The 12,980-nt window shown below is 37.0% G+C and overlaps 1 protein-coding gene across 3 annotated transcripts in view; it reads left to right on the top strand.

Annotated features, from left to right (window-relative positions):
• Positions 1-12,980, top strand: part of LOC139758026 (nephrin-like) — a 238,177-nt gene that overhangs the window by 77,691 nt on the left and 147,506 nt on the right. The window lies entirely within an intron of this gene.

Genomic DNA, 12,980 nt, shown 5'->3' with positions numbered 1-12,980 from the left:
CCGCCCTGACAGCAGTGTCAGTAACGTTGATTGATATCGTGTTGATGGCCTTAATCGCAGTCACTAATTAGGAGGGGAGGTGGAGGGATGAAACCCACAAGACGAAGTCCAGACTGAACCATCCAAACGACTCTCTTAACCCAGATGGAAAATGAGGTTGAGATCATGGTAATGAAGGCTAATTTGATGATGTATAAGTATGCCAAGTTCATCTTTATTGTCAAAACAAAGTCGTCTTTTTTTTTTTTTTCTTACTGATCGCTGTTACCTGCGTTAGGAACGTAGCGTCAGGAATAGACCTATTGGCCTTATATCCTCACAGCCATACTTCAGGTGTATTGTATTATGTAGATGATAGACAAATAGATAAATTCGTAGACAAATACAAAGATAACAGATGGAAAGATGGATTCATGAATAGATCAATGAATAAGGAAATAGACTGGGTTTACACACACACACACACACACACACACACACACACACACACACCCACACAAACCCAACACTTGAACAGACAATTCCTTGGGGAGAGAGAGAGAGAGAGAGAGAGAGAGAGAGAGAGAGAGAGAGAGAGAGAGAGAGAGAGAGAGAGAGAGAGGAGGAAAGGAAAAAAAAGATGAAAAAGATTGAACAGAAGATGCAACCCAGTACAGCTGAGTGAAGTTTAATTTCCCAGTTTTACCCGAGAGATCTGACGAAGAAGAAGAAGAGGAAGGAAAAAAAAAAGAAGAAAGAATTAATGGAAGGTAATTGAATTTCCCGGGAAAAAAAGTAACACAAGGAGCGATGTTCCGTCTGCCATCATGAGACATTTTGTGACTTCATGTTCCGATCTTGATTGGTCAATAGTAAATTGATCTAATGTAATCTAATCTAATTCTCTCTCTCTCTCTCTCTCTCTCTCTCTCTCTCTCTCTCTCTCTCTCTCTCTCTCTCTCTCTCTCTCTCTCTCTCTCTATCTATCTATCTATCTATCTATCTATATGTCTACCTACCTATCTATCTATCCATCTCTCGATGTTCATACAGAGGGATAAAACTCGCCACTCTACTCCTGGTAGATGATCTACACAGGAACTCTACTTGAATGTATATCATGATCTTTCCCACAACTGCCAATCAAGGAAGGAAGGAAGGAGGGAAAGGCCACGTCAGGACCCCCCAGTGCCTCCTACAGCCTGACTTGTCTTTGTCGCTAATAAACTAATTATATTCAGATCTGATACAGGCAGCGTGTCCAAGCATTTCCATCAGTCTCTCGTCTGTTTGGCCAGTTGATTCGTATTCAGGTGGTGTAATTGGACCTTGTGTGACCAGGCTGTTGGGGAGGAAGGGAGGTGTAGCGGTAGTGGCGCATCTGTCAAAGATATTAGCTGTACAAATTGCTTCCTTAATACGGTCTTAAATGAAGTCTTCCTAAGGTGATATATCGTGTTTCATTTTCCACGGATGTATGTATATATCATTATTATTATCATTATCATTATTATTATTATTATTATACTTAACCGCGTAAGCGAGGTAGCGCAAGGAAACAGACGAAGAATGGCCCAACCCACCCACACACGCCCATATACATATATGTACATTTCAATGTATATATGCATATACATACACAGGCATATACATATAGACACATGTACATATCCATACTTGCTGCCTTCATCCATTTTCGTCGCCACCCCGCCACACACGAAATATGCTGATAAAACCACAAAGAAACGGGAGACACGGTGTCAAGCGCTTTCGTATATCACCTGGCAAGGGTTTATATTGTCTCTTCCGTTTCTCAACCTTTCCGAGTCTCTCTCTCTCTCTCTCTCTCTCTCTCTCTCTCTCTCTCTCTCTCTCTCTCTCTCTCTCTCTCTCTCTCTCTCTCTCTCTCTCTCTCTCTCTCTCTCTCTCTCTCTCTCTCTCTCTCTCTTCAGTGGCATTGGATCCCATGGCCACCCGGCTGGATTCTCTTTTCATGGTTAAGGGCTTCGATTCCTGTCAGGTTGGATTCCAGTTCCTCCACTTCCCTCGGGACTGGGGTGTGAAGATTTTACGTTCGGGTGGGTAGACAGAGGGTTTCAGCATCCTCTATCAGGAAACCTTCCTTCGCTCGTTTTCCAGTCATGTAACACACCCTCTAGAAAACAGGTGGCGAGATGGGGGGAAGTTTTCTGGAAACCATATTGCCTGCGTTGGCAGCTACGCGCAGAGGACGAGAGGAGTGAGATGGGTTGTATCTTTTCTTTTTTATTTGCTTATCTGCAAGCAGCTTAACTGCAGACCTCATCAAGAAGGAAGATAAAGAAAGGAAAGAAACATGAGATGATCATTGCAACGAGAGAGAGAGAGAGAGAGAGAGAGAGAGAGAGAGAGAGAGAGAGAGAGAGAGAGAGAGAGAGAGAGAGAGTGAGAGTGAGAGAGAGAGAATTGATGGACGACTCTCATCAACAGTTCCCATCCTAACGCAAGATTTAAGAGCATTTGGAAAATCCAATCTCAGTAGGGTCGTTGTCATTGGCCGGAGTTATGTAGAGACAGACACACACACACAACACACCCATGTGTTGTTGCTGCTGCTGCTGCCGCTGCCTCCCAGCGTAATGGGATGTCAGAGCCGAGTTGTTCTGGCTTCAGCAGGGTGGATGGCTTCCTAGCTGAGGTAACTCCCCCTCCTCTCTCTTCCCCCCCGGCAGCCGTGGCTGCTTCCAGCCTGGCTGGCCACATGGCGGCTCCTTCTCTGGAAAGGGCGTTGCCAACGGGGGGTATATGGGGTAGGTCTTAGAGGTCCACCGCCACCAAGACTCGAGGGAGGAACATCGAAGTAAAAGAGAGGCTTCGAAGTAAGAGAAATCACCAAAGAGACAAACATCGAAGAGAGAGATGAACGTCGAAGTAAGAGATAAACATCGAAGTAAAAGACAAAAACATCGAAGAAAGAAACACCGAAGAAAAAGAGATGAACATCGAAGTAAGAGATAAACATCGAAGTTATAGACAAAGAAAAGTCGAAGTAAGAGGAAAACATCGAAGAGACTAACATTAAAGAAAGAGATATAAACATCGAAGTAAAAGACAGAACCATCGAAGTAAAAGAAAAACACAACGAAGTACGAAACAAACATCAAAAAGCAACAGACGTGCGTCGAAGTAAGAGCAAAACATTGAAGTTAAAAAAAAGGTTTCTTACCTCCAGGACTTGTTGGTGAGGGATCCTGTCTGTGGCAGAACTACAGACACTGTTAACCACAGCCTTAATGTGGTCTGGGTCGGGTAATGTATGCAAGAGCCTGCAGGGCGGGCTGGGTTGGCGAGATAATGTGGTTGTGTTTTTGAACCCTTAAACTCTTCAAGGGGAGGAGGATAGGATAGGTCAAACCTCAACAGAGAGAGAGAGAGACAGAGAGAGAGGCAGGGGAGAGAGAGGAGTCAGTGGGAAGAAGCCACTGCTCTTTCTAAATAATCTAGTTGGGTGTACCTCCTGTACAGCTAACGTCACTAGTATCATCTTGGCTGAGGACTGTTCCACACGGGCTGGTCATAATGTATTCCTGATTCACCAGTTCATAACCTGAGTTTGAATATCTGGGATATTCTAAATTCAAATATTCACTTACTGAGTCATTGATGTCAGGTTTTTTGCTCAAAGCTAGAAGGCACTTCGAAACCGTATGAGAGAAGAAAAAAAAAATAAGGAGTTTAATTACATTTTTCATTGAGAAAAAGAAAGAATTGAATTACATTTTCCAATTTAGTGAGGCGAGATGGTGAAACATGAACTCGTGGACAAAGGCGGAGTTGATAAGGTTGATGTCATGTTATGGAAGGTAGAAACTCCCATCATTTCTTTAATGACAAGTGCCCTTGCGAGGGCTGTGTGACGCCATCAATGACCTTTAGGATGACGAGCGGTGTGTGTGTGTGTGTGTGTGTGTGTTATCGATGACTCAACTGGCGTGGTCGGTGATGGGTTCTCTTAGGTGAGCGAACTGGGTGTGGTGGAGGAGGACATTATTTTTTATGAAGCCCACTTATTCAATACTGTGTACACATCAGCATGTCAAAATTGACTTAACATTGAGCTCAGGGGAGATTCTTCGTGTCTTTTGACCCTCATGAGTGAAATTTATCATTTAATATATTTATGTATAGACTAAAAAAAGAAAGGAAAAAAAACACCCAAAAAAAAAGGTCAGCTTTGTTTTTTTTTTTTTCGAAAGCCTTTTATGTACACATAATCTTACAGTAAAATGATTAGAAAGAAAACGGGCGAGCGTAAGATTTTCCTAAATCCGGTTTATATTACGGGGGTCATTAGATTATGATGATGTGATTAATGTGCAATGATAAAAGAGTAAATGTTGGATGATCAAAAGAGGATGGAATTACTCGCAGGGATTAATCGCACGTCTTTTTTTAAAAAAAAAGAAAAAACCTGAGCTTCACCTTTGATCAGAGGATAAAAGGTGTAATAATTTCTAAATTGGTCTTTAAGACATCTCTCATATATATATATATATATATATATATATATATATATATATATATATATATATATATATATATATATATATATATATATATATATATATATATATATATATATATATATATATATATATATATATATATATATATATATATATATATATATATATATATATATATATATATATATATATATATATATATTTATATATATATATATACCTTTTCTTTTCAGTGTTACACCAATTATAAGCACCGGAGATATATCTAGACTTTAAGGTAAATACCTTAATTAATGCATAATTTGCCTTATTATGCTAGTTATCTTTTATTCTACAGTGGGCAGGACAACACACTACAATAACCTCGCTGGTATATTCACCACTGTATTATACAATTGGTCATTTGCAGCGTACAGTCTCCACTGTATTACAGGGGTCATTAAAAGCCAAATGACGACTAATTACTTGATGAATAGGGGGCTATTTGAGGGTAATTGCAGTGTAACGATGAGGAAATGCTTTGAATAATGGGAGAGGATATACACGGATGATAGGGTAGTGGGAGACAGAAGATGGGTAAATGATGGGTAAATAGAGCATACACACACACACACACACACACACACACACACACACACACACACACACACATGAATAAGCTAGGGCCCTCCCGGAATCTAACCCGCAAAGGTTCGAATCCTGGACTCGGCAGTCGGCCCTCAGTCATTCCCAACTGTTCATCATCCTCCATCTAAGAATGGCTGATAAATGGGTACCTTGCTTAGGCTGGTCTGTGTGTGTGTGTGTGTGTGTGTGTGTGTGTGTGTGTGTGTGTGTGTGTGTGTATTTACATAAGACATGGTAAACATATATATACAAGGCTTTGAGACGCAGCAACAGAGTGTCAAACTCTCTCCCTGTAACTCATATATGATAGTCACCCAATTTTCTTAAAAGAATGAAAATGGTCATTAAAAATTATATTAATTTTTTTTTCGGGATGGACTAATTCCCATTAAACTTTTTTATGTTAAAATCTTCGTATAGCTGCTATTCACAGTGCATAGCAATGCTATGGGATTTCAACTCAGCCTGTCTCTTAATTAGATGTGATAGCTCATTGCTTATCGACACTCAGAATAATGATAATCAGTAATTACATTCTATTTGATTTGTTGATCTATTGTGACATTTCGGTTGTGAATACTAAATTTGTATTGTGGTACATTTGGATCAAATATGTTGATGGGAAACCTCGTGACTATATTATCTTCAGATTTTTGGAAATTAGATTTAAATGGCCAGCTTTAATTTGAAATGAGCATAAGCATTTTGGCCTTTTTTCTTTTTTTAATTTTTTCCTTACCATATTCGTCCCTGGTCTTCTTAAATGAGGATCTCTGGTGTAGATTTTTGTATTCCTGGTCATTAATCTTGCAGTACATGGAGTAGGGAAGTACACGTTAATTGATTTCTTTAATTAGTCATAACCCGTCAAGCCTACAGCCCAAATTTCATAAGACTGAGCGAAAAAAAAGATTGAATAAATTAAAACATAAAAAAAAAAATTTGGAGAAATTAAAACATTTAATCTTGTCACCATTTTCTAGATTGCTTTGGAGTGGAATTTTTTTTTCTTCCCATCGTAGAAATATGAAATAAAAACCTGAACTAATTTTCTTACTTGTTTTTCTACCAATATTATCACGTTTAATTTTGCTTATGAAATTAATCCCAGATGTTTATCATGATGGAGAGACAAACAAGATGCTGTTGTCTGAATATTGCATTTCGTCCGATTGATTAAATCGTAATCCTAAAGCGTTGGATTAAATCACATGTTCAGAAATTTCATAATTTCGTAATGCATTTTTGTATTTATTAACGTCCCTGGTCCTCCCAGATGTGGTCTTGTAAATATGAATTTAATTTCTAAAGGTAAGAAACAGTTTCTGTAAAAAAAGATTTTTTCCAAATCCTAAAAGATTTTTTAGGAAAAAAAAAAATATATATATATATATATATATATGTGTGTGTGTGTGTGTGTGTGTGTGTGTGTGCTTGATTTTCCAGATATTAATTTTTTTTCAATGTCGAATAACAGTCGTCAGTCCTTAAGACGAACAAAGACCCGAGGGTAAAAAGTGGTACAGAGGCTAATTAACTTATGGAGTCATTAAGTCCTGGATTAATTGCGTGTGTTTAATTAGACTTCATAATCAATCGTCGCCTATCACTTCTTAAGGGCGACCTGTTATGATGGAAATCCTCCGTTGTGTAGTGGTGACGGATTCGAACACCGTGTAGAGCGGGAAGGCAAGCTAGCCAGCCTGCCCACAGGCAACACAGCTGTTCATCTTCCCCTTTGAGGACTGGTTGAGGAATAAGTATGACAATGATAATCACATCGACTGGGATTGGAGTTCTGCTTCCCAATCCATTTCCTACCATTACAGATTAGCAATCTAGTCTTAAATCTTGCCTTAAAGTACACTAAGGAATCATATTACACGAACATATCTCTATTCTCTTTACTTTCTCGTTACTTTCTCTTTTTCTATGTCGCACTCTGTTACACAACGTCACACTACCTTGTACTTCACGTTATGTAACACAGCGTGTGGCGCTGTGTAACACGGCAAAACATGACGTGATCCTGCGTTTGTTTGGAAGTTTTTAAAGTAATTTGTTTTTGAGTTTTTAATGTCATTTGTTTTGGAGTTTTTAAAGTAATCACAGGGAGGGGGAAGCAAGGGATGGGGGTTGCCAACTTGGTGTTTTAGGTGACTAATAATTCTACGATGGTTTGTACTTTATGGTTATGTTTGCCTCGCCCTGCATGATGGCTTGTTTGTGCGTGTGTGTGTGTGTGTGTGTGTGTGTGTGTGTGTGTGTGTGTGTGTTTTTATTCACAGAAGTGTAGGCATGTACACACACACACATGCAAATCCTAATACACAGTACACACAAACACGTACATAAAGGATACAGACTTACACACACACACACACACACACACACACACACATACGTAACTACCCATTCACACATACATTTAAACACACTTATATACACACCCTTACTCTTACAGAAGGACACGTACACACACACACACACACACACACACACACACACACACACACACACACAAACTAGACATCAACCCCATTTTCTTAAAGGATCTGCAGATCACAGAGCGTCAACAGAGAACAGGACAGACCACGACCACATACGTACACTCCTGCATTATACACGACGACAATGTAAAAGAGACTCACTTTGGGGACACCCCCTCACCCCCTCTCAGCCCTAACTCCCCTCCGCCGTTAAGACGATAAACTGGCCTCCAGTCGGTTGAGAAATTCCGTAAATTTCGCGATGTTTATGCAAATCCACTTCTTGCGTGTTTTGGTCTTTGCTCCTCGCCCCCCTTGGGGGGAGGAGGGGGGAGAGGGGAGGGGAGATGGGGGAGGAGGGGAGAGAGGGAGAATGTCACAGTCGGCTTCTTCTTTCCTCTAAGTTGCCTCACATTTTCTGTTGGGTTGACGCTATATCTCCTTTACCTTATCTTCTTCCTCTTCTTCTTCTTCTTCCGCCAGGAAATCACAAAGGAACTCGAAAAAGGTGCATTTAGAGAAAATATAGATTCTCGTAGTTATAACCCATACACACATATATCAAAATAGATTAATATATAAACATGTGTGTGTGTGTGTGTGTGTGTGTGTGTGTGTGTGTGTGTGTGTGTGTGTGTGTGTGTGTGTGTGTGTGTGTGTGTGTGTCCATCAAATGAAAACACAGAACTCAGATGGCAGGATGCCAGCGCAAATTAATAATTGTCCATCGACTAAAATATTCCGCGTATTTGACCTATGACCTCTTTGAGAACGCGACAGCATCCATGACGAAAGCACAAGGTTGAAATATAAGAATATATAATGAAATTCATTCCCTTATGATACATCTTCTATATATCATGACGCCAATATATATATATATATATATATATATATATATATATATATATATATATATATATATATATATATATATATATATATATATATATATATATATATATATATATATATATATATATATATATATGTATATATATATATAAATATATATATATATATATATATATATATATATATATATATATATATATATATATATATATATATATATATATATATATATATATATATATATATATATATATATATATATATATATATACATATATATATATATATATATATATATATATATATATATATATATATATATATATATATATATATATATATATATATATATATATATATATATATATATATATATATATATATATATATATATATACATATATATATTTTTTCTTTTTCTTTTAAACTATCCGCCATTTCCCGCATTAGCGAGGTAGCGTTAAGAACAGAGGACTGGGCGTTTGTGGAGTATCCTCACCTGGCCCCCCTCTGTTCCTTCTTTTGGAAAAAAAAAAAAAAAAAAAAAAAAAAAGAGAGGGGAGGATTTCCAGCCTCCCGCTCCCTCCCCTTTTAGTCGCCTTCTACGACACGCAGGGAATACGTGGGAAGTATTCTTCATCCCCTATATATATATATATATATATATATATATATATATATATATATATATATATATATATATATATATATATATATATATATATATATATACATATATATATATATATATATATATATATATATATATATATGTATATATATATATATATATATATATATATATATATATATATATATATATATATATATATATATATATATATATATATATAGTTCATTTCAGAGTGTATGAATCAAATTTCACTGATAACTGTAATTGAAAAGACTAACACAAATGTCCTTCTCCTTCCCCTCCCCCCACATTCCCCCAGCCCTGTATTCACATATCCGTTTGATCACAGAGCCGTGTTTTGCTAAGTCCTACCAGCTCCAGATCATGTTTACTGATAAAGATATTTAGTAATTAAGTCGCTACCTGGAAACCTCAATGGTTATGAAGTGTTGCCATATTTTGGTCTCTGGGAGTCAACCCGAACCTACAATTGCATGAAATGCCTTTCCGAAAAACGTATATGAATGATATATATAATCTCATTTTGCCACATTCACACATACACACACACACACACACACACACGCACATATATATATATAAATATATATGTACTATATATACATATATATATATATATATATATATATATATATATATATATATATATATATATATATATATATATATATATATATATATATATATATTTATGTGTGTGTGTGTGTGTGTGTGTGTAATCTATTTCTTTTCATTTTACTGCAATGTGTTAACCATAAACATCATCAAAAGAAAGTATTTAGCTGGGTAAATATTTTCATTTAACATGACTCGTGTTCAACAAAGGTAATATCTTTATTTGCATTTCACGTGTGTGTGATTTTTAATTCCGTCGTTTGTTGAGAGAGATTGTTCAATGCTCTGAGCCAGGGGTGGAGGGGGGAAAACATATTTCTTTTTTTTTCTTTTTTAGATGTTGATGAAAAGATAACGTATCAATAATGTAACTGATGAAGTCTGCGCCTCTCTCTCTCTCTCTCTCTCTCTCTCTCTCTCTCTCTCTCTCTCTCTCTCTCTCTCTCTCTCTCTCTCTCTCTCTCCCTCCAGGCTTCTGCTGGTGACGCGAGAGAGAGAGAGAGAACAAAGCATCCGCAACTTAGAATCAGATGACTGGAAGAGAAAAAAAAAAAGCACAAAAAAAAAATGTAAAAGCACAGCAGAGACTCAGTTTAAAACATGGACGCAATCTGCAAATTGAGGGTGGGAGGAGAGGGGGGGGAGGGTAAAAAAGATATCTGGATGGAATTTGAGCGAAGATACAGTTGATCAAATAAGTAACGGGAGGGGGTCAACATTATACAGACCACCACTTTATATAAAGATTCAAAAGTGGGGAAGACACAGACGACCACTTTATATAAAGATCCAAAAGGAAGTCAGCCGTGGAAGACATTCTTAAAACCAAAAAAAACGAAGATTCTTTTTTGGGGAGATATATTACGAATATATGGCAACGTCGGGCCAAAAAAATAAATGAGCGGTTTGATAATTATGAGAACTTTCGCTCAAGCTGGAATCAGGTAAGATGCACGAAAACGAAAGGAAACATTTCGAGAGAGAGAGAGAGAGAGAGAGAGAGAGAGAGAGAGAGAGAGAGAGAGAGAGAGAGAGAGAGAGAGAGAGGGAGGGAGGGAGGAGGAGGAGAGAAAGTGAGAAAGAAAAAGTGTAGTTCAAGTTGAGAATAAATTGAGCGAAAAGAAGAAAATCAAATATTCTCAAAACGCAAAGAAATATTTATTTTTCACAGGAAAGAAAACATCGAGGCGTGTAGAAAGTTCCAAACAAAAGACAAGAGACGAGAATCTTTAATTTTAAAACACAACTTCGTCTTTACGCTCACTCAAAGTTTTCTTCCTTTTTTTTTTCTTTCGCTTCAGGTCTCCTTTCTCTTAACTTCCCTGATGTTTGTTGTTTATTTTTGTTTAGTTCTCGTGTTTTGTTCTCTCTTACATTTACTCTTTTTTTTTCTTGTTTTCTCTGTCTTGTTAATCTCTGTTTACTGATTTCTAATTCTCGTATCTCTTATCATTTCTCATTATCAAGATTTTTATTCTTCTTTATCATTTTCCCGTTTCTATTTACTTCAGTCTTTCAATCTTTTCTTCTATACTCTCTCTCTCTCTCTCTCTCTCTCTCTCTCTCTCTCTCTCTCTCTCTCTCTCTCTCTCTCTCTCTCTCTCTCTCTCTCTCTCTCTCTCTCTCTCTCTCTCTCTCTCTCTCTCTCTCTCTCTCTCTCCTCCTCCGACTCCACCACCTCTCCCTCTTTTCTTTACCATTCCCTCCCTTTCTCATCATCCTCTTACTCCCTCGCTTAGGTCCATTTCTCATCCCACTCCCCTCTCTCTCCCCCTGATCGCCCGTATGCTCTCTCCCTTCCATCTATTCCGGCAGAGGAATAACAAAAACAAAGATTAAACGCGCGGGAGAAGTAAGTTACTGATGGCCCGGGGTGAGAGAAAGAAAATTGATGTGTTTTAATTCATGTTTTGCCGTGGACGTGGTTGTCTGGGTGTGTATGTGTGCGTGTGTGTGTGTGTGTGTGTGTGTGTGTGTGTGTGTGTGAGCATAAGCTTTTTGGGCCCTTTTTTTTCTTTTTTAATTTTTTCCCCCATATTCCCCCTGGCCTTCAAAAAAGGGAAAACTCGGGTGTAGATTTTTGTATTCCGGGTCTTTAAACTTGCAGTACAGGGGGAAAGGGAATTTAACTTTAAATTGATTTCTTTAAAAACAAACCCGTCAACCCCTACGCCAAATTTCAAAGCTGAGCGAAAAAAAAGATTGAATAAATTAAAACATAAAAAAAAAAATTTGGAGAAATTAAAAAAATTTAAAAATCTTGTCCCCCATTTTTTTAGATTGCTTTGGAGTGGAATTTTTTTTTTCTTTCCCATCGTAGAATTATGAAATAAAAACCCTGAAAAATTTTCCCTTTTGTTTTTTCCCAAATTTTAAACACTTTTTAATTTTTGCTTAAAAAAAATTAAAATCCCAGATTTTATTTTTATGGAGAGACAAAAACAAGTGTTTGTCAAAATATTGCTTTTGGGTCCGATTGATTAAATCGTAACCCCTAAAACCCTTTTGGTTTAAATACATTTTTCAAAAATTTCATAATTTCTAATGCTTTTTTTGTATTTATTAACGCCCCGGGTCCCCCCAAATGTGGTCTTGTAAAAATAAAATTTAATTTCAAAAGGAAAAGAAACTTGTTTTTAAAAAATATTTTTTCCAAATCCTAAAGATTTTTTGGGGAAAAAAAAAATATATTTTTTATTTTTTAAAAAATGTTTTTGGGGTTTTGTGTTTGGGGTTTTGGGTTGGTCTTGATTTTCCAGATTTTAATTTTTTTTTCAATGTCGTAAAAAAACAGTCGTCAGTCCTTTAAAGAAAAAACAAAGCCCCGAGGGAAAAAAAGTGGAACAGAGGTTTAATTTCCCTTAGGGAAGCCAAAGCCTGGTTTTAAAGGGCGTGTTTTTTTTAATTAGACTTCAAAAATAAAATCGCCCCTTTACCCCCTTTTTTAAACCCAAAACCTTTTTTTGATAAAAACCCCCCCGGGTTTTATTTGGTGGCGGATTCAAAAAACCTTTAAACCCGGGGAACAAGCTAGCCAGCCTGCCCCCCGGGAAACCACAGCTGTTCTTTTTCCCCTTTGAGGACTTTTTGAGGAAAAAGTATGACAATGATAATAAACTTCAAACTGGATTGATTTTCTGCTCCCAATCCATTTCCAAACATTACAGATTGGAAATTTTTATTCTTAAATCTGGCCAAAAAAGTACACTAAGGAATCATTTTTAAAAACAAAACTTTCTCAAAACCCTCTTTATT

The sequence above is a fragment of the Panulirus ornatus genome, chromosome 29 (assembly GCF_036320965.1).
Source record: "Panulirus ornatus isolate Po-2019 chromosome 29, ASM3632096v1, whole genome shotgun sequence".
In the NCBI taxonomy this organism is placed as follows: domain Eukaryota; kingdom Metazoa; phylum Arthropoda; class Malacostraca; order Decapoda; family Palinuridae; genus Panulirus; species Panulirus ornatus.
The sequence above is the reverse complement of the archived record's forward strand: the minus strand, read 5'-3'. Positions and strand labels throughout refer to the sequence as shown.